A 19657-nucleotide genomic window follows, 5' to 3' on the forward strand; every position below is an offset into this window, starting at 1 on the left:
TCACACTTCTATTTATTTACAACTCAATGATTACAACTCGATACGAGAACATAGTATGACTCTATATGAATGCCTCCGGCGGTGTACCAGGATGGTGCAATGAATCAAGAGTGACATGTATGAAAAATAATGCATGGTGGCTTTGCCACAAATACGATGTCAACTACATGATCATGCAATGGCAATATGACAAAAGTAATATATTTCATGATGATGATGAACGGAACGGTGGAAACTTGCATGGCAATATATCTCGGAATGGCTATGGAAATGCCATAAATAGGTAGGTATGGTGGCTGTTTTGAGGAAGATATAGGGAGGTTTATGTGCATATCATATCACGGGGTTTGGATGCATTGGTGAAGTTTGCACCAACTCTCAAGGTGAGAAAGGGCAATGCACGGTACCGAAGAGGCTAGCAAAGGTGGAAAGGTAAAAGTGCTTATAATCCATGGACTCAACATTAGTCAAAAGAACTCATATACTTATTGCAAAAATTTAGAAGTCATCAAAAACCAAGTACTACGCGCATGATCCTAGGGGGATAGATTGGTAGGAAAAGACCATCGCTCGTCCCCGACCGCCACTCATAAGGATGCACAAGCCAGGTACACTTCATGTTTCAAATTTGTTACACAACTTTAACCATACGTGCATGCTACGGGACTTGCTAACTTCAACACAAGTATTTCTCAAATTCACAACTACTCAACTAGCACAACTTTAATATCACTACCTCCATATCTCAAAACAATCATCAAGCATCCAACTTCTCGTAGTATTCAACACACTCATAAGAATTCTTACAAATCTTGTATGCCTAGCATATTAAGATTTTAAGCAAATTACCATGCTAATTAAGACTCTCAAAATAATATAAGTGAAGCATGAGAGTCCATCTATTTCTACAAAATAAAACCACCGCCGTGCTCTAAAAGATATAAGTGTAGTACTAGAGCAAATGACAAACTACTCCGAAAGGTATAAGTGAAGATCAATGAGTAGTCGAATAATTATGCAACCAAGTGAAGACTCTCCCATTTAATAATTTCAGATCTTGATACTTTATTCAAACATCAAGCAAAGCTAAAGAAAATAAAATGACGCTCCAAGCAAAACACATATCATGTGGTGAATAAAAATATAGCTCCAAGTAAAGTTACCGATGAATGAAGACGAAAGAGGGGATGCCTTCCGGGGCATCCCCAAGCTTAGGCTCTTGGTTGTCCTTGAATATTACCTTGGGGTTCCTTGATCATCCCCAAGCTTAGGCTCTTTCCACTCCTTATTCCATGGTCCATCGAATCTTTACCCAAAACTTGAAAACTTCAGAACACAAAACTTAACAGAAAACTCGTGAGCTCCGTTAGCGAAAGAAAACAAAACACCACTTCATGGTACTGTAATGAAATCATCATTTATTTATATTGGTGTTAAACCTACTGTATTCCAACTTCTCTATGGTTAGAAACTATTTTACTAGCCATAGAGTCATCAAAATAAGCAAACAACACAATGAAAACAGAATCTGTCAAAAACAGAACAGTCTGAAGTAATCTGTTACTAACGCAAACTTCTGGAACCCAAATTATACCAAAATTAGACGACCTGGGAAATTTGTTTATTGATGAGCAGCAATTGGAATCACTATTTTATCACTTTCTGGTGATTTTTGAAAATTCGGGCACTGAGCACAAAGATTCTGGAAATTACAGCAAGATCAAATAACTATCTTCCAAGAAGATCTAATAGGTTTAACTTAGCACAAACACTAATTAAAAGATAAAACCACATCTAAACAGAATCTAGATGGATTATTTATTACTAAACAGAACCAAAAAGAAACAAACTAAAATAAAATTGGGTTGCCTCCCAACAAGCGCTATCGTTTAACGCCCCTAGCTAGGCATTATGATTTCAATGATGCTCACATAAAAGATAAGAATTGTAACATAAAGAGAGCATCATGAAGAATATGACTAGCACATTTAATTCTAATCCACTTCCTATGCATAGGTATTTTGTGAGAAAACAACTTGTGGGGACAAGAATCAACTTGCATAGGAAGGTAAAACAAGCATAACTTCAAAAATTTAAGCACACAGAGAGGAAACTTGATATTATTGCAATTCCTACAAGCATATGTTCCTCCCTCATAATAATTTTCAGTAGCATCATGAATGAATTCAACAATATAACCAGCACCTAAAGCATTCTTTTCATGATCTACAAGCATAGAAAATTTACTACTCTCCACATAAGCAAATTTCTTCTCATGAATAATAGTGGGAGCAAACTCAACAAAATAACTATCATATGATTGAAAATTAAGATCAAGATGACAAGTTTCATGGTTATAATTATTCTTTATAGCATACGTGTCATCACAATAATCATCATAGATAGGAGGCATGCTTTCATAATAATAATTTTGCTCATCAAAGCTTGGGGGACAAAATATATCATCTTCCTCAAACATAGCTTCCCCAAGCTTGTGGCTTTGCATATCATTAGCATCATGGATATTCAAGGAATTCATACTAACAACATTTCAATCATGCTCATCATTCAAAGATTAAGTGCCAAACAATTTATAGATTTCTTCTTCTAGCACTTTGGCACAATTTTTCTTTCCATCATACTCACGAAAGATATTAAAAAGGTGAAGCATATGAGACAAACTCAATTCCATTTTTTTGGTAGTTTTCTTTTATAAACTAGACTAGTGCTAAAACAAGAAACAAAAAAGATTCGATTGCAAGATCTGAAGATATACCTTCACTTACCTAGCCTCCCCGGCAACGGCGCCAGAAAAGAGCTTGGTGTCTACTACGCAACCTTCTTCTTGTAGACGTTGTTGGGCCTGCAAGTGCACAGGTTTGTAGGACAGTAGAAAATTTCCCTCAAGTGGATGACCTAAGGTTTATCTATCCGTAGGAGGCGTAGGATGAAGATGGTCTCTCTCAAGCAACCCTGCAACCAAATAACAAAGAGTCTCTTGTGTCCCCAACACACCCAATACAATGGTAAATTGTATAGGTGCACTAGTTCGGCGAAGAGATGGTGATACAAGTGCAAAATAGATAGTAGATATAGGTTTTTGTAAACTGAAAATATAAAAACAGCAAGGTAGCGAGTGGTAAAAGTGAGCGTAAACGGTATTGCAATGATAGGAAACAAGGCCTAGGGTTCATACTTTCACTAGTGCAAGTTCTCTCAACAATAATAACATAGATAGATCATATAACGAGCCCTCAACATGCAACAAAGAGTCACTCCGAAGCCACTAATAGCGGAGAACAAACGTAGAGATTATGGTAGGGTACGAAACCACCTCAAAGTTATTCTTTCAAATCAATCCGTTGGGCTATTCCTATAAGTGTCACAAACAACCTTGGAGTTTTTACTAGAATAACAGCTTAAGATACAAATCAACCAAAACCCTAATGTCACCTAGATACTCCATTGTCACCTCAAGTATCCGTGGGCATGATTATACGATATGCATCACACAATCTCAGATTTATCCAACCAACATAAAAGTACTTCAAATAGTGCCCCAAAGTTTCTACCGGAGAATCAAGAACGTGTGCCAACCCCTATGCATAGGTTCATGGGCGGAACCCGCAAGTTGGTCACCAAAACATACATCAAGTGGCACGTGATATCCCATTGTCACCACAGATAAGCACGGCAAGACATACATCAAGTGTTCATAAAAGACTCAATCCGATAAGATAACTTCAAAGGGGAAACTCAATTCATCACAAGAGAGTAGAGGGGGAGAAGAAACATAAGATCCAACTACAATAGCAAAGCTCGGGATACATCAAGATCGTGCCATAGATGGAACACGAGAGAGAACACGAGAGAGAACACGAGAGAGAGAGAGATCAAACACCTAGCTACTTGTACATACCCTCAGCCCCGAGGGTGAACTACTCCCTCCTCGTCATGGATAGCGCCGGGATGATGAAGATGGCCACCGAAGATGGATCCCCCCTCCGGCAGGGTATCGGAAAGGGGTCCCGATTGGTTTTTCGTGGTTCTGGAGGCTTGCGGCAGCGGAACTCCCGATCTATCTTCTGTTTTGGAAGTTTTAGGGTACGACGGTATTTGTGGGTGAAAGGAGTACGTCGGTGGAGCTACGGGGGCCCAACGAGGCAGGGGGCGTGCCCAAGGGGGAGGGCGCGCCCTCCACCCTCGTGACCGCCTCGTGGCTCTTCTGACGTGGGGTCCAAGTCCATCAGGTGGGTTTCCTTCCAAAAATAACTTCTCCAGTTGATTTCGTTCCGTTTTGACTCCGTCTGATATTCCTTTTCCTCGAAATACTAAAATAGGCATAAAACAGCAAATCTGGGCTGGGCCTCCGGTTAATAGGTTAGTCCCAAAATAATATAAAAGTGGATAATAAAGCCCAATATTGCCAAAAACAGTAGATAAAGTAGGATGGAGCAATCAAAAATTATAGATACGTTGGAGACGTATCAAAGGTACGAGGAATTAATTGAAGGGGTGGTTTGTTATGTGATCATTACTAAAGAAATTGCTGTTGGGGAACGTAGTAATTTAAAAAAAATTCCTACGCACACGCAAGATCATGGTGATGCATAGCAACGAGAGGGGAGAGTATCATCTACGTACCCTCGCAGACCGTAAGCGGAAGCGTTATGAGAACGTGGTTGATGTAGTCGAACGTCTTCATGATCCGACCGATCCAAGTACCGAACGCACGGCACCTCCGAGTTCAGCACACGTTCAGCTCGATGACGTCCCACGAACTCTGATCCAGCAGAGCTTCACGAGAGAGTTCCGTCAACACGACAGTGTGATGACGATGATGATGGTGCTACCGACGCAGGGCTTCGCCTAAGCACCGCTACGATATGACCGAGGTGGATTATGGTGGAGGGGGGCACCGCACACGGCTAAGGGATCAATGATCAACTTGTGTCTCTCCAAGGGGTGCCCCCCTCCCCGTATATAAAGGAGTGGAGGAGGGGGAGGGGGCCAGCCTCCTATGGCGCGCCCCATGAGAAGTCCTACTCCCACCGAGAGTTGGACTCCCCCCTTCCAAGTAGGAGTAGGAGTAGGAGAGGAAGGGAGAGCAGAAGAGAAGGAAAAGGGGGCGCCGCCCCCCTCCTTGTCCAATTCATACTAGAGGGGGAGGGGGCACGTGGCTGCCCTAGCCACCCCTCCTCTTCTCCCACTAAGGCCCATTAGGCCCAATATACTCCCCGGGGGGTTCCGGTAACCCCCCGGTACTCCGGTATATGTCCGAAACCTCCCGAAACACTTCCGGTGTCCGAACATAGTTGTCCAATATATCGATCTTTACGTCTCGACTATTTCGAGACTCCTCGTCATGTCCGTGATCATATCCGGGACTCCGAACTACTACCTTCGGTACATCAAAACACAAAAACTCATAATACTGATCGTCACAGAACTTTAAGCGTGCAGACCCTACGTGTTCAAGAACTATGTAGACATGACTGAGACGTCTCCGGTCAATAACCAGTAGCGGAACCTGGATGCTCATATTGGTTCCTACATATTCTACAAAGATCTTTATCCGTCAAACCTCATAACAACATACGTTGTTCCCTTTGTCATCGGTATGTTACTTGCCCGAGATTTGATCGTCGGTATTTCAATACCTAGTTCAATCTCGTTACCGGCAAGTCTCTTTACTCATTCCGCAATGCATCATCCTGTAACTAACTCATTAGTCACATTGCTTGCAAGGCTTATAGTGATGTGCATTACCAAGAGGGCCCAGAGATACCTCTCCGACAATCGGAGTGACAAATCCTATTCTCGATCTATGCCAACTCAACGAACACCATCGGAGACACCTGTAGAGTACCTTTATAATCACCCAGTTACGTTGTGATGTTTGGTAGCACACAAAGTGTTTTTCCGGTAATCGGGAGTTGCATAATCTCATAGTTATAGGAACATGTATAAGTCATGAAGAAAGCAATATCAGTAAACTAAATGATCAACTGCTAAGCTAACGGAATGGGTCAAGTCAATCACATCATTCTCTAATGATGTGACCCCATTAATCAAATGACAACTCATGTCTATGGCTAGGAAACTTAACCATCTTTGATTCAATGAGCTAGTCAAGTAGAGGCATACTAGTGACACTCTGTTTGTTTATGTATTCACACATGTACTAAGTTTCTAGTTAATACAATTCCAGCATAAATAATAAACGTTTATCATGATATAAGGAAATAAATAATAACTTCATTATTGCCTCTAGGGCATATTTCCTTCAATTGCAAGTGAAATGGGTGTAGAGCCATCATTTCCAGTAAAGCGTCGTGCTCCTAGGAAGAAGCAATTTTATGAAATTGACTACGATGAAGCAACCTTGGAATCTAAGAATGATTTTGAACATAATTGTTGTTGGGAAATGGTTTGATATGTCAACTAATTCATTGAAAAGCAGCTATTGTTAGAATAAATCCGAGGCACTCCGTTGATCATCCGAGGACCAAGCAATCACACGAGGCACGACACCAAGATTTTTTAACGAGGTTCACCAATATGGCTACATCCCCGGGGCCTGACTACGAGCGCTCCTCCCCATGACACCCTACAATACCGCACCCCGGCCGCCCGGGTGCCGGCACACGCCGCCGGCTCCCCCGCGTACCTGTGCTATTATGCTGGCATAGGTTACATCTTGTGTCTAGCCCCGCTATATATGAGAGGCCTAGGATACAAGTGTCCTACTAGGACACGACTCCATATCCTATCTAAACACAATACTACTCAGAGTCCAACTGTAACCTAACTTGTACACAATATTCGACACAACTCCAACAAACTCCACCTTGGCGAATATCCTCCACCACCTTGAATTTGTCAATGCGTCAAACTTTCATGTACATTGGACTTGAGTTTATCCCATGAGTACCGCTGCTACTCCAAAGACTCCATGTGACTCCACCTGCAACTTGTAGTCCCTTCTTTTCTTGACCATAGTCAACACTCGAGCAAAATTAAGTTCCTTGTTACTTTAGTTTGTGCTCCCAACTTACAGAGTATCCGTCAACATTATCACACACTGATCACTGACCTGCGTGAAAGTGAACAACTCACATATTGGGTGACACACATAAGAGTTACTTGAACTCAACATCACCGCTCCTTTCTTGACCGCCTGTCTGAAACTTGAAGGAATTTCACCATTGCTTGTAGTCATCCGAGTCAAATTCACAGTTGTCTCACCATATGTATGACCACCAGAGCCCTGGCCCGTCTCCATGTCCCGTGCATACCGCACGCCTCGCCGCTATTATCGCGTCGAGCCTCCGCTGTCCCGGTCGAGTCTCAAGTGTCGTGAACCCACACCACTCAACCCCCACTGCAGAGTACCATCGATCATCACCGACCGATGACGAGTTTCACGCTTCCATCAGACCACTGGGATCCAGTCCAAACTACGTGTCACTCGCTTTTCCTCCTTGCCGAATAGGCTTCGATTCCCCGGATCCTTACACCATAGCCCCTCAATCTAGCTCCACCTTAAACATGACTCCATGGTATATGATCAGTCCACCCTCGCCCCTCATTGACTTCAAGCTCCGTGTATACACCACGTTGAATCAATCCCGCGCCATAGTCTTGTCGAAGCCACACAAGCCCTCAGGCCTGCGCCACATGTTTCCACGCCCCAGAAGTCGGTCACCATCAGCATCACGCATCTTTGCCGTCGTCGCCGATCCCACCACCGTCTTCTGTACCAACCGACTCGCGTCGATCCATCAGACTAACAAGTCTGACCCAGCCGAACTTGTCCGGCTGCATGACACGCTCGAGGCTCCCAAATCGTCTTTTGCAAATTTCCATCCATCACATGATAATTCCATCTTAGCTGAATTGACTTCCCACAACACCTTCAAGCATCCCTGTTGTGCCAACAAATCTTTCACTTTTGTCTGCCATAACCCAAGGTTTTCAGTTCCATGAACTTCTCCACCTCAAATCTGATGCCCGATGGTGTCATGATTCTCCGTAGGCTGACCCTGTGAAAAATTATCCAAGCTTTCCTCACGTGATGCCCAAGTACACGAACAGAAGCTCCGCGTACTAATACCTTCTGGTCTTCTCACATGACGTAGCTCCCTTGGCACAAAATTCCAATGCTGGCTATTTGCCTTTGCCTTGCCAACGCCTATGCAAGTAGGACTCCTCATGGATACTGATACGTCTCCAATGTATCTATAATTTTTGATTGTTCCATGCTATTATATTATCCACCTTGGACATTATTGGGCTTTATTATACACTTTTATATTACTTTTGGGACTAACCTATTGACCCAAAGACCAGTGCCAGTTCCTGTTTTTTCCCTTGTTTCAGTGTTTCGAAGAAAAGGAATATCAAACGGAGTCGAAACGGAATGAAACCTTCTGGAGAAGTTATTTTTTGGAAGGAAAGCTACCCGATAGACTTGGAGTGCACGTCAGGAAAGAAACAAGGGAGCCATGAGGTAGGGGGGCGCGCCCACCCCCCTAGGACGCGCCCTCCACCCTCGTGGGCCCCTCGTGGCTCCCCTGACGTATTTCTTCCGCCTATATATATCCATATACCCTAAAACGATCGGGGAGCAGAATAGATCGGGAGTTCTGCCGCCAGAAGCCTCCATAGCCACCGAAAACCAATCTAGACCCATTCCGGCACCCTGCCAGAGGGGGCAATCCTTCTCCGGTGGCCATCTTCATCATCCCAATGCTCTCCATGACGAGGAGGGAGTAGTTCTCCCTCGGGGCTAAGGGTATGTACCACTAGCTATGTGTTTGATCTCTCTCTCGTGTTCTTGAGGTGATACGATCTTGATGTATCGCGAGCTTTGCTATTATAGTTGGATCTTATGATGTTTCTCCCCCTCTACTCTCTTGTAATGGATTGAGTTTTTCCTTTGAAGTTATCTTATTGGATTGAGTCTTTAAGGATTTGAGAACACTTGATGTATGTCTTGCGTGGGATACCTATGGTGACAATGGGGTATTCTGTTGATCCACTTGATGTATGTTTTGGTGATCAACTTGCGGGTTCCGCCATGAACCTATGCATAGGGGTTGGCACACGTTTTCGTCTTGACTCTCCGGTAGAATCTTTGGGGCACTCTTTGAAGTACTTTGTGTTGGTTTGAATAGATAATTCTGAGATTGTGTGATGCATATCGTATAATCATACCCGCGGATACTTGAGGTGACATTGGAGTATCTAGGTGACATTAGGGTTTTGATTGATTTGTGTCTTAAGGTGTTATTCTAGTACGAACTCTATGATGGATTGAACGGAAAGAATAGCTTCATGTTATTTTACTAAGGACTCTTGAACGGATTGATTGGAAAGAATAACTTTGAGGTGGTTTCATACCCTACCATAATCTCTTCGTTTGTTCTCCGCTATTAGTGACTTTGGAGTGACTCTTTGTTTCATGTTGAGGGATATTTATGTGATCCAATTATGTTATTATTGTTGAGAGAACTTGCACCAGTGAAAGTATGAACCCTAGGCCTTGTTTCCTAGCATTGCAATACCGTTTGTGCTCACTTTTATCATTATTTACCTTGCTGTTTTTATATTTTACAATAGCCTATATCTACCATCCATATTGCACTTGTATCACCATCCCTTCGCCGAACTAGTGCACCTATACAATTTACCATTGTATTGGGTATGTTGGGGACACAAGAGACTCTTTGTTATTTGGTTGCAGGGTTGCTTGAGACAGACCATCTTCATCCTACGCCTCCTACGGATTGATAAACCTTAGGTCATCCACTTGAGGGAAATTTGCTACTGTCCTACAAACCTCTGCACTTGGAGGCCCAACAACGTCCACAAGAAGAATGTTGTGTAGTAGACATCAAGCTCTTTTCTGGCGCTGTTGCCGGGGAGGTTAGCGCTTGAAGGTATATCTTTAGATCTTGCAATCTAGTCTTTTAGTTTCTTGTTTTATCACTAGTTTAGTTTACAAAAGAAAACTACAAAAAAATATGGAATTGAGTTTGCCTCATACGCTTCATCTTTTTAATATCTTTCGTGAGTATGATGGAAAGGAAAATTGTGCCAAAGTTTTAGAAGAAGAATGCATTAAAATGTTTGGCACTAAATATTTGAATGATGAGCATGATTGCAATGTTGTTAGTATGAATTCCTTGAACATCCATGATGCTAATGATATGCAAAGCCACAAGCTTGGGGAAGCTATGTTTGATGAAGATGATATTTTTTGTCCCCCAAGTTTTGATGAGCACATTTATTATGATGAAAGCATTCGTCCTATTTATGATGATTATATTGATGAAAGTGGATTTGGAGAGGTCATGACTTTATTTTGTGATGAATCCACTATTCCGGAAGAGGTTCCAATTGATTATGAGAACAAAGTTGCTATCTATGATGATTATTGTGATGACTTGTATGCTATAAAGAATAATGATATCCATGAAACTTGTCATCATGATTTTAGTTTTCAATTGGATTATGCCTCACATGATAATTATTTTGTTGAGTTTGCTCCCACTATTATTCATGAGAAGAATTTTGCTTGTGTGGAGAGTAATAAAATTTCTATGCTTGTAGATCATGAAAAGAATGCTTTAGGTGATGGTTATATTGTTGAATTCATTCATTATGCTACTGAAAATTATTATGAGGGAGGAATATATACTTGTAGGAATTGCAATAATATCAAGTTTCCTCTCTATGTCTTGAAAATCTTGAAGTTATCCTTGTTTTACCTTCCTATGCAAGTTGATTCTTGTTTCCATAAGTTGTTTGCTCACAAAATCCCTATGCATAGGAAGTGGGTTAGACTTAAATGTGCTAGTCATATTCTTTATGGTGCTCTCTTTATGTTTCAATTCGTATCCTTTATGTGAGCATCATTGAAATCATCATGCCTAGCTAGGGGCGTTAAACGATAGCGCTTGGTGGGAGGCAACCCAACTTTATTTTTGTTCCTTGCTTTTTGTTCCTGTTTAGTAATAAATTAATCATATATCCTCTGTTAATATTGAGTTTTTATGTTTTAATTAGTGTTTGTGCCAAGTAGAACCGTTGGGAAGACTTGGGGAAAGTCTTGTTGATCTTGCTGTAAAAAACAGAAACTTTAGCGCTCACGAGAATTGCTGCCATTTTTTTATTGAAGAGTGCTATTTAGTTAATTCTTTTTGCAGATGATTAATAGATAAATTCCTCACGGCCAGCAAGTTATTTGAGAATTTTATGAGTTCCATAAGTATACGTTTGATCCAGATTACTACAGACTGTTCTGTTTTTGACAGATTCTGTTTTTCGTGTGTTGTTTGCTTATTTTGATGAATCTATGGCTAGTAAAATAGTTTATAAACCATAGAGAAGTTGTAATACAGTAGGTTTAACATCAATATAAATAAAGAATGCGTTTATTACAGTACCTTGAAGTGGTGTCTTATTTTCTTTCGCTAACGGAGCTTACGAGTTTTCTGTTAAGTTTTGTGTTGTGAAGTTTTCAAGTTTTGGGTAAAGATTCGATGGACTATGGAATAAGGAGTGGCAACAGCCTAAGCTTGGGGATGCCCAAGGCACCCCAAGGAAATATTCAAGGACAACCAAGAGCCTAAGCTTGGGGATGCCCTGGAAGGCATCCCCTCTTTCATCTTCGTTCATCGGTAACTTTACTTGGAGCTATATTTTTATTCGCCACATGATATGTGTTTTGCTTGGAGCATCATTTTATTTCATTTTGTTTTTCTTGCTGTGTGAATTCAATACCAAGATCTGAAATTCTTAAATGTTAGAGAGTCTTCACATAGTTGCATAATTATTCAACTACTCATTGATCTTCACTTATATCTTTCGGAGTAGTTTGTTGTTTGCTCTAGTAATTCACTTATATCTTTTAGAGCATGGTGGTAGTTTTATTTTGAATAAATAGATGAACTCTCATGCTTCACTTAGATTATTTTGAGAGTCTTAAATAGCATGGTAATTTGCTTAAATAATCCTAATATGCTAGATATTCAAGATTAGTAAAAACTTTCTTATGAGTGTTTTGAATACTAAGAGAAGTTTGATGCTTGATGATTGTTTTGAGATATGGAGATAGTGATATTAAAGTTGTGCTAGTTGAGTAGTTGTGAATTTGAGAAATACTTGTGTTGAAGTTTGCAAGTCCCGTAGCATGCACATATGGTAAATGTTATGTAACGAATTTGAAACATGAGGTGTTCTTTGATTGTCCTCCTTATGAGTGGCGGTCGGGGACGAGCGATGGTATTTTCCTACCAATCTATCCCCTAGGAGCATGCACGTAGTGCTTGGTTTTTGATGACTTGTAGATTTTTGCAATAAGTATGTGAGTTCTTTATGACTAATGTTGAGTCCATGGATTATACGCACTCTCACCCTTCCATCATTGCTAGCTCTTCGGTACCGTGCATTGCCCTTTCTCACATTAAGAGTTGGTGCAAACTTTGCCGGTGCATCATATGATACGCTCTTTCACAGATAAACCTCCTTATATCTTCCTCAAAACAGCCACCATACCTACCTATTATGGCATTTCCATAGCCATTCCGAGATATATTGCCATGCAACTTTCCACCATTCCGTTTATCATGACACGTTCATCATTGTCATATTGCTTAGCATGATCATGTAGTTGACATAGTATTTGTGGCAAAGCCACCGTTCATAATTATTTCATACATGTCACTCTTGGTTCATTGCATATCCCGGTACACGGCCGGAGGCATTCATATAGAGTCATACTTTGTTCTAGTATCGAGTTGTAATCATTGAGTTGTAAATATAGAAGTGTGATGATCATCATTTTCTAGAGCATTGTCCCAAGTGAGGAATAAAAAAGAGAAAGGCCATAAAAAAGAGAAGGCCGCAAAAAATGAGAGAAAAAGAGAGAAGGGACAATGCTACTATCCTTTGCCACACTTGTGCTTCAAAGTAGCACAATAATCCTCATGATAGAGAGTTTCTTGTTTTCTCACTTTCATATACTAGTGGGAATTTTTCATTATAGAACTTGGCTAGTATATCCCAACAATGGGCCTCCTCAAGTTCCCTAGGTCTTCGTGAGCAAGCAAGTTGGATGCACACCCACTTAGTTTCTTTTGTTGAGCTTTCATACATTTATAGCTCTAGTGCATCCGTTGCATGGCAATCCCTACTCCTCGCATTAACATCAATCAATGGGCATCTCCATAGCTCATTGATTAGCCTCGTTGATGTGAGACTTTCTCCTTTTTTGTCTTATCCACATAAACCCCATCATCATATTCTATTCCACCCATAGTGCTATGTCCATGGCTCGCGCTCATATATTGCATGAAAGTTTATAAGTTTGAGACGTCCTCTACTTTGTTGTTGCATGTTTTTACGTGGCTGCTACGGGCTTAAGTAAGAACCAATCTCACCTACGCATCAAAACCACAACGATAGTTTGTCAAATAGACTCCGTTTTAACCTTCTCAAGGACCGGGCGTAGCCATACTTGGTTCAACTAAAGTTGGAGAGGCAGTCGCCCGCAAGCCATCTCTGTGCAAAGCACGTCGAGGGAACCGGTCTCGCGTAAGCGTACGCGTAAGGTTGGTCCGGGTCGTCTCGTCCAACAATACCGCCGAACCAAAATATGACATGCTGGTAGGCAGTATGACTTGTATCGTCCACAACTCACTTGTGTTCTACTCGTGCATATAACATCAACATCATTAACCTAGGCTCTGATACCACTGTTGGGTTTCGTAGTAATTTCAAAAAATTTCCTACGCGCACACAGGATCATGTGATGCATAGCAACGAGGGGAAGAGTATTGTCTACGTACCCTACGCAGACCGACTGCGGAAGCGATGACACGACGTAGAGGAAGTAGTCGTACGTCTTCACGATCCAACCGATCAAGCACCGAAACTACGGCACCTCCGAGTTCGAGCACACGTTCAGCTCGATGACGATCCCCGGACTCCGATCCAGCAAAGTGTCGGGGAAGAGTTCCGTCAGCACGACGGCGTGGTGATGATCTTGATGAACTACAGCAGCAGGGCTTCGCCTAAACTCCGCTACAGTATTATCGAGGAATATGGTGGCAGGGGGCACCGCACACGGCTAAGGAATCGATCACGTGGATCAACTTGTGTCAACTTGTGTGTTTAGAGGTGCCCCTGCCTCCGTATATAAAGGAGCCAAGGGGGGAGGAGGCGCCGGCCAGGAGGAGGAGGCGCAGGAGGAGTCCTACTCCTACCGGGAGTAGGACTCCCCTCCAATCCTATTCCAACTAGGATTCCCAAGGGGGAAAGAGGGAGAGGGGTGGCCGGCCACCTCTCCTAGTCCTAATAGGACTAGGGAAGGGGGGAGGCGCGCAGCCCCCTTGGGCTGCCCCTTTCTCCTTTCCACTAAGGCCCATGAAGGCCCATATGGTTCCTGGGGGGTTCCGGTAACCTCCCGGTAACCCGGTAAAATCCCGATTTCACCCGGAACACTTCCGATGTCCAAACATAGGCTTCCAATATATCAATCTTTATGTCTCGACCATTTTGAGACTCCTCGTCATGTCCGTGATCACATCCGGGACTCCGAACAACCTTCGGTACATCAAAATGCATAAACTCATAATATAACTGTCATCGTAACCTTTAAGCGTGCGGACCCTACGGGTTCGAGAACAATGTAGACATGACCGAGACACGTCTCTGGTCAATAACCAATAGCGGGACCTGGATGCCCATATTGGCTCCTACATATTCTACGAAGATCTTTATCGGTCAGACCGCATAACAACATACGTTGTTCCCTTTGTCATCGGTATGTTACTTGCCCGAGATTCGATCGTCGGTATCCAATACCTAGTTCAATCTCGTTACCGGCAAGTCTCTTTACTCGTTCCGTAATACATCATCTCACAACTAACATATTAGTTGTAATGCTTGCAAGGCTTATGTGATGTGTATTACCGAGAGGGCCCAGAGATACCTCTCCGACAATCGGAGTGACAAATCCTAATCTCGAAATACGCCAACCCAACATCGACCATTGGAGACACCTGTAGTACTCCTTTATAATCACCCAGTTACGTTGTGACGTTTGGTAGTACCCAAAGTGTTCCTCCGGTAAACGGGAGCTGCATAATCTCATAGTCATAGGAACATGTATAAGTCATGAAGAAAGCAATAGCAACATACTAAACGATCGGGTGCTAAGCTAATGGAATGGGTCATGTCAATCAGATCATTCTACTAATGATGTGACCTCGTTAATCAAATAACAACTCATTGTTCATGGTTAGGAAACATAACCATCTTTGATTAACGAGCTAGTCAAGTAGAGGCATACTAGTGACACTTTGTTTATCTATGTATTCACACATGTATTATGTTTCCGGTAAATACAATTCTAGCATGAATAATAAACATTTATCATGATTATAAGGAAATAAATAATAACTTTATTATTGCCTCTAGGGCATATTTCCTTCAGTCTCCCACTTGCACTAGAGTCAATAATCTAGATTACACTGTAATGATTCTAACACCCATGGAGCTTTGGTGCTGATCATGTTTTGCTCGTGGAAGAGGCTTAGTCAACGGGTCTGCAACATTCAGATCCGTATGTATCTTGCAAATCTCTATGTCTCCCACCTGGACTAGATCCCGGATGGAGTTGAAGCGTCTCTTGATGTGTTTGGTCCTTTTGTGAAATCTGGATTCCTTTGCTAAGGCAATTGCACCAGTATTGTCACAAAAGATTTTCATTGGACCCGATGCACTAGGTATGACACCTAGATCGGATATGAACTCCTTCATCCAGACTCCTTCATTTGCTGCTTCCGAAGCAGCTATGTATTCCGCTTCACATGTAGATCCCGCTACAACGCTTTGTTTAGAACTGCACCAACTGACAGCTCCACCGTTTAATGTAAACACGTATCCGGTTTGCGATTTAGAATCGTCCGGATCAGTGTCAAAGCTTGCATCAACGTAACCTTTTATGATGAGCTCTTTGTCACTTCCATATACGAGAAACATATCCTTAGTCCTTTTCAGGTATTTCAGGATGTTCTTGACCGCTGTCCAGTGATCCATTCCTGGATTACTTTGGTACCTCCCTGCTAAACTTATAGCAAGGCACACATCAGGTCTGGTACACAGCATTGCATACATGATAGAGCCTATAGCTGATGCATAGGGAACATCTTTCATATTCTCTCTATCTTCTGCAGTGGTCGGGCATTGAGTCTTACTCAATTTCACACCTTGTAACACAGGCAAGAACCCTTTCTTCGCTTGATCCATTTTGAACTTCTTCAAAATTTTGTCAAGGTATGTGCTTTGTGAAAGTCCAATCAAGCGTCTTGATCTATCTCTATAGATCTTAATGCCTAATATGTAAGCAGCTTCACCGAGGTCTTTCATTGAAAAACTTTTATTCAAGTATCCCTTTATGCTATCCAGAAATTCTATATCATTTCCAATCAGTAATATGTCATCCACATATAATATCAGAAATGCTACAGAGCTCCCACTCACTTTCTTGTAAATACAGGCTTCTCCGAAAGTCTGTATAAAACCAAATGCTTTGATCACACTATCAAAACGTTTATTCCAACTCCGAGAGGCTTGCACCAGTCCATAAATGGATCGCTGGAGCTTGCACACTTTGTTAGCTCCCTTTGGATCGACAAAACCTTCTGGTTGCATCATATACAACTCTTCTTCCAGAAATCCATTCAGGAATGCAGTTTTGACATCCATGTGCCAAATTTCATAATCATAAAATGTGGCAATCGCTAACATGATTCGGACGGACTTAAGCATCGCTACGGGTGAGAAGGTCTCATCGTAGTCAATCCCTTGAACTTGTCGAAAACCTTTTGCGACAAGTCGAGCTTTGTAGACAGTAACATTACCATCAGCGTCAGTCTTCTTCTTAAAAATCCATTTATTCTCAATTGCTTGCCGATCATCGGGCAAGTCAACCAAAGTCCATACTTTGTTCTCATACATGGATCCCATCTCAGATTTCATGGCTTCAAGCCACTTTGCGGAATCTGGGCTCACCATCGCTTCTTCATAGTTCGTAGGTTCATCATGATCTAGTAGCATGACTTCCAGAATAGGATTTCCGTACCACTCTGGCGCGGATCTTACTCTGGTTGATCTACGTGGTTCAGTAGTATCTTGATCTGAAGTTTCATGATCATTATCATTGGCTTCCTCACTAACCGGTGTAGGTGTCACTGAAACAGTTTTCTGTGATGAACTACTCTCCAGTAAGGGAGCAGGTACAGTTACCTCGTCAAGTTCTACTTTCCTCCCACTCACTTCTTTCGAGAGAAACTCCTTCTCTAGAAATGATCCATTCTTAGCAACGAATGTTTTGCCTTCGGATCTGTGATAGAAGGTGTACCCAACAGTTTCCTTTGGGTATCCTATGAAGACACATTTCTCCGATTTGGGTTCGAGCTTATCAGGTTGAAGCTTTTTCACATAAGCATCGCAGCCCCAAACTTTAAGAAACGACAACTTTGGTTTCTTGCCAAACCACAGTTCATAAGGCGTCGTCTCAACGGATTTTGATGGTGCCCTATTTAACGTGAATGCGACCGTCTCTAAAGCATATCCCCAAAATGATAGCGGTAAATCAGTAAGAGACATCATAGATCGCACCATATCTAGTAAAGTACGATTACGACGTTCGGACACACCATTACGCTGTGGTGTTCCGGGTGGCGTGAGTTGCGAAACTATTCCACAGTTTTTCAAATGTACACCAAACTCGTAACTCAAATATTCTCCTCCACGATCAGATCGTAGAAACTTTATTTTCTTGTTACGATGATTTTCAACTTCACTCTGAAATTCTTTGAACTTTTCAAATGTTTCAGACTTATGTTTCATTAAGTAAATATACCCATATCTGCTTAAATCATCTGTGAAGGTGAGAAAATAACGATATCCGCCACGAGCCTCAATATTCATCGGGCCACATACATCGGTATGTATGATTTCCAACAAATCTGTTGCTCTCTCCATAGTACCGGAGAACGGTGTTTTAGTCATCTTGCCCAAGAGGCACGGTTCGCAAGTACCAAGTGATTCATAATCAAGTGATTCCAAAAGTCCATCGATATGGAGTTTCTTCATGCGCTTTATACCGATATGACCTAAACGACAGTGCCACAAATAAGTTGCACTTTCATTATCAACTCTGCATCTTTTGGTTTCAACATTATGAATATGTGTATTACTACTATCGAGATTTAGTAAGAATAGACCACTCTTCAAGGGTGCATGACCATAAAAGATATTACTCATATAAATAGAACAACCATTATTCTCTGATTTAAATGAATAACCGTCTCGCATTAAACAAGATCCAGATATAATGTTCATGCTCAACGCTGGCACCAAATAACAATTATTTAGGTCTAATATTAATCCCGAAGGTAGATGTAGAGGTAGCGTGCCGACCGCGATCACATCGACTTTGGAACCGTTTCCCACGCGCATCGTCACCTCGTCCTTTGCTAGTGCCCGCTTATTCTGTAGCCCCTGTTTCGAGTTGCAAATATTAGCAACAGAACCAGTATCAAATACCCAGGTGCTACTGCGAGCTCTAGTAAGGTACACATCAATAACATGTATATCACATATACCTTTGTTCACCTTGCCATCCTTCTTATCCGCCAAATACTTGGGGCAGTTCCGCTTCCAGTGACCAGTCTGCTTGCAGTAGAAGCACTCAGTTTCAGGCTTAGGTCCAGACTTAGGTTTCTTCTCTTGAGCAGCAACTGGCTTGCTGTTCTTCTTGAAGTTCCCTTTCTTCTTTCCTTTGCCCTTTTTCTTGAAACTAGTGGTTTTGTTAACCATCAACACTTGATGCTCCTTTTTGATTTCTACCTCCGCAGCTTTCAGCATTGCGAAGAGTTCGGGAATAGTCTTGTTCATCCCTTGCATATTATAGTTCATCACGAAGCTCTTGTAGCTTGGTGGCAGTGATTGGAGAATTCTGTCGATGATGCAATCATCCGGAAGATTAACTCCCAATTGAATCAAGTGATTGTTATACCCAGACATTTTGAGTATATGCTCACTGACAGAACTGTTCTCCTCCATCTTGCAGCTATAGAACTTATTGGAGACTTCATATCTCTCAATCCGGGCATTTGCTTGAAATATTAACTTCAACTCCTGGAACATCTCATATGCTCCATGACGTTCAAAACGTCGTTGAAGTCCCGATTCTAAGCCGTAAAGCATGGCACACTGAACTATTGAGTAGTCATCAGCTTTGCTCTGCCAGACGTTCATAACATCTGGCGTTGCTCCAGCAGCAGGCCTGGCACCCAGCGGTGCTTCCAGGACGTAATTCTTCTGTGCAGCAATGAGGATAATCCTCAAGTTACGGACCCAGTCCGTGTAATTGCTACCATCATCTTTCAACTTTGCTTTTTCAAGGAACGCATTAAAATTTAACGGAACAACAGCACGAGCCATCTATCTACAATCAACATAAACAAGCAAGATACTATCAGGGACTAAGTTCATGATAAATTTTAAGTTCAATTAATCATATTACTAAAGAACTCCCACTTAGATAGACATCCCTCTAATCCTCTAAGTGATCACG

This window comes from Triticum aestivum, chromosome 2A, assembly GCF_018294505.1.
Source record: "Triticum aestivum cultivar Chinese Spring chromosome 2A, IWGSC CS RefSeq v2.1, whole genome shotgun sequence".
NCBI lineage: Eukaryota > Viridiplantae > Streptophyta > Magnoliopsida > Poales > Poaceae > Triticum > Triticum aestivum.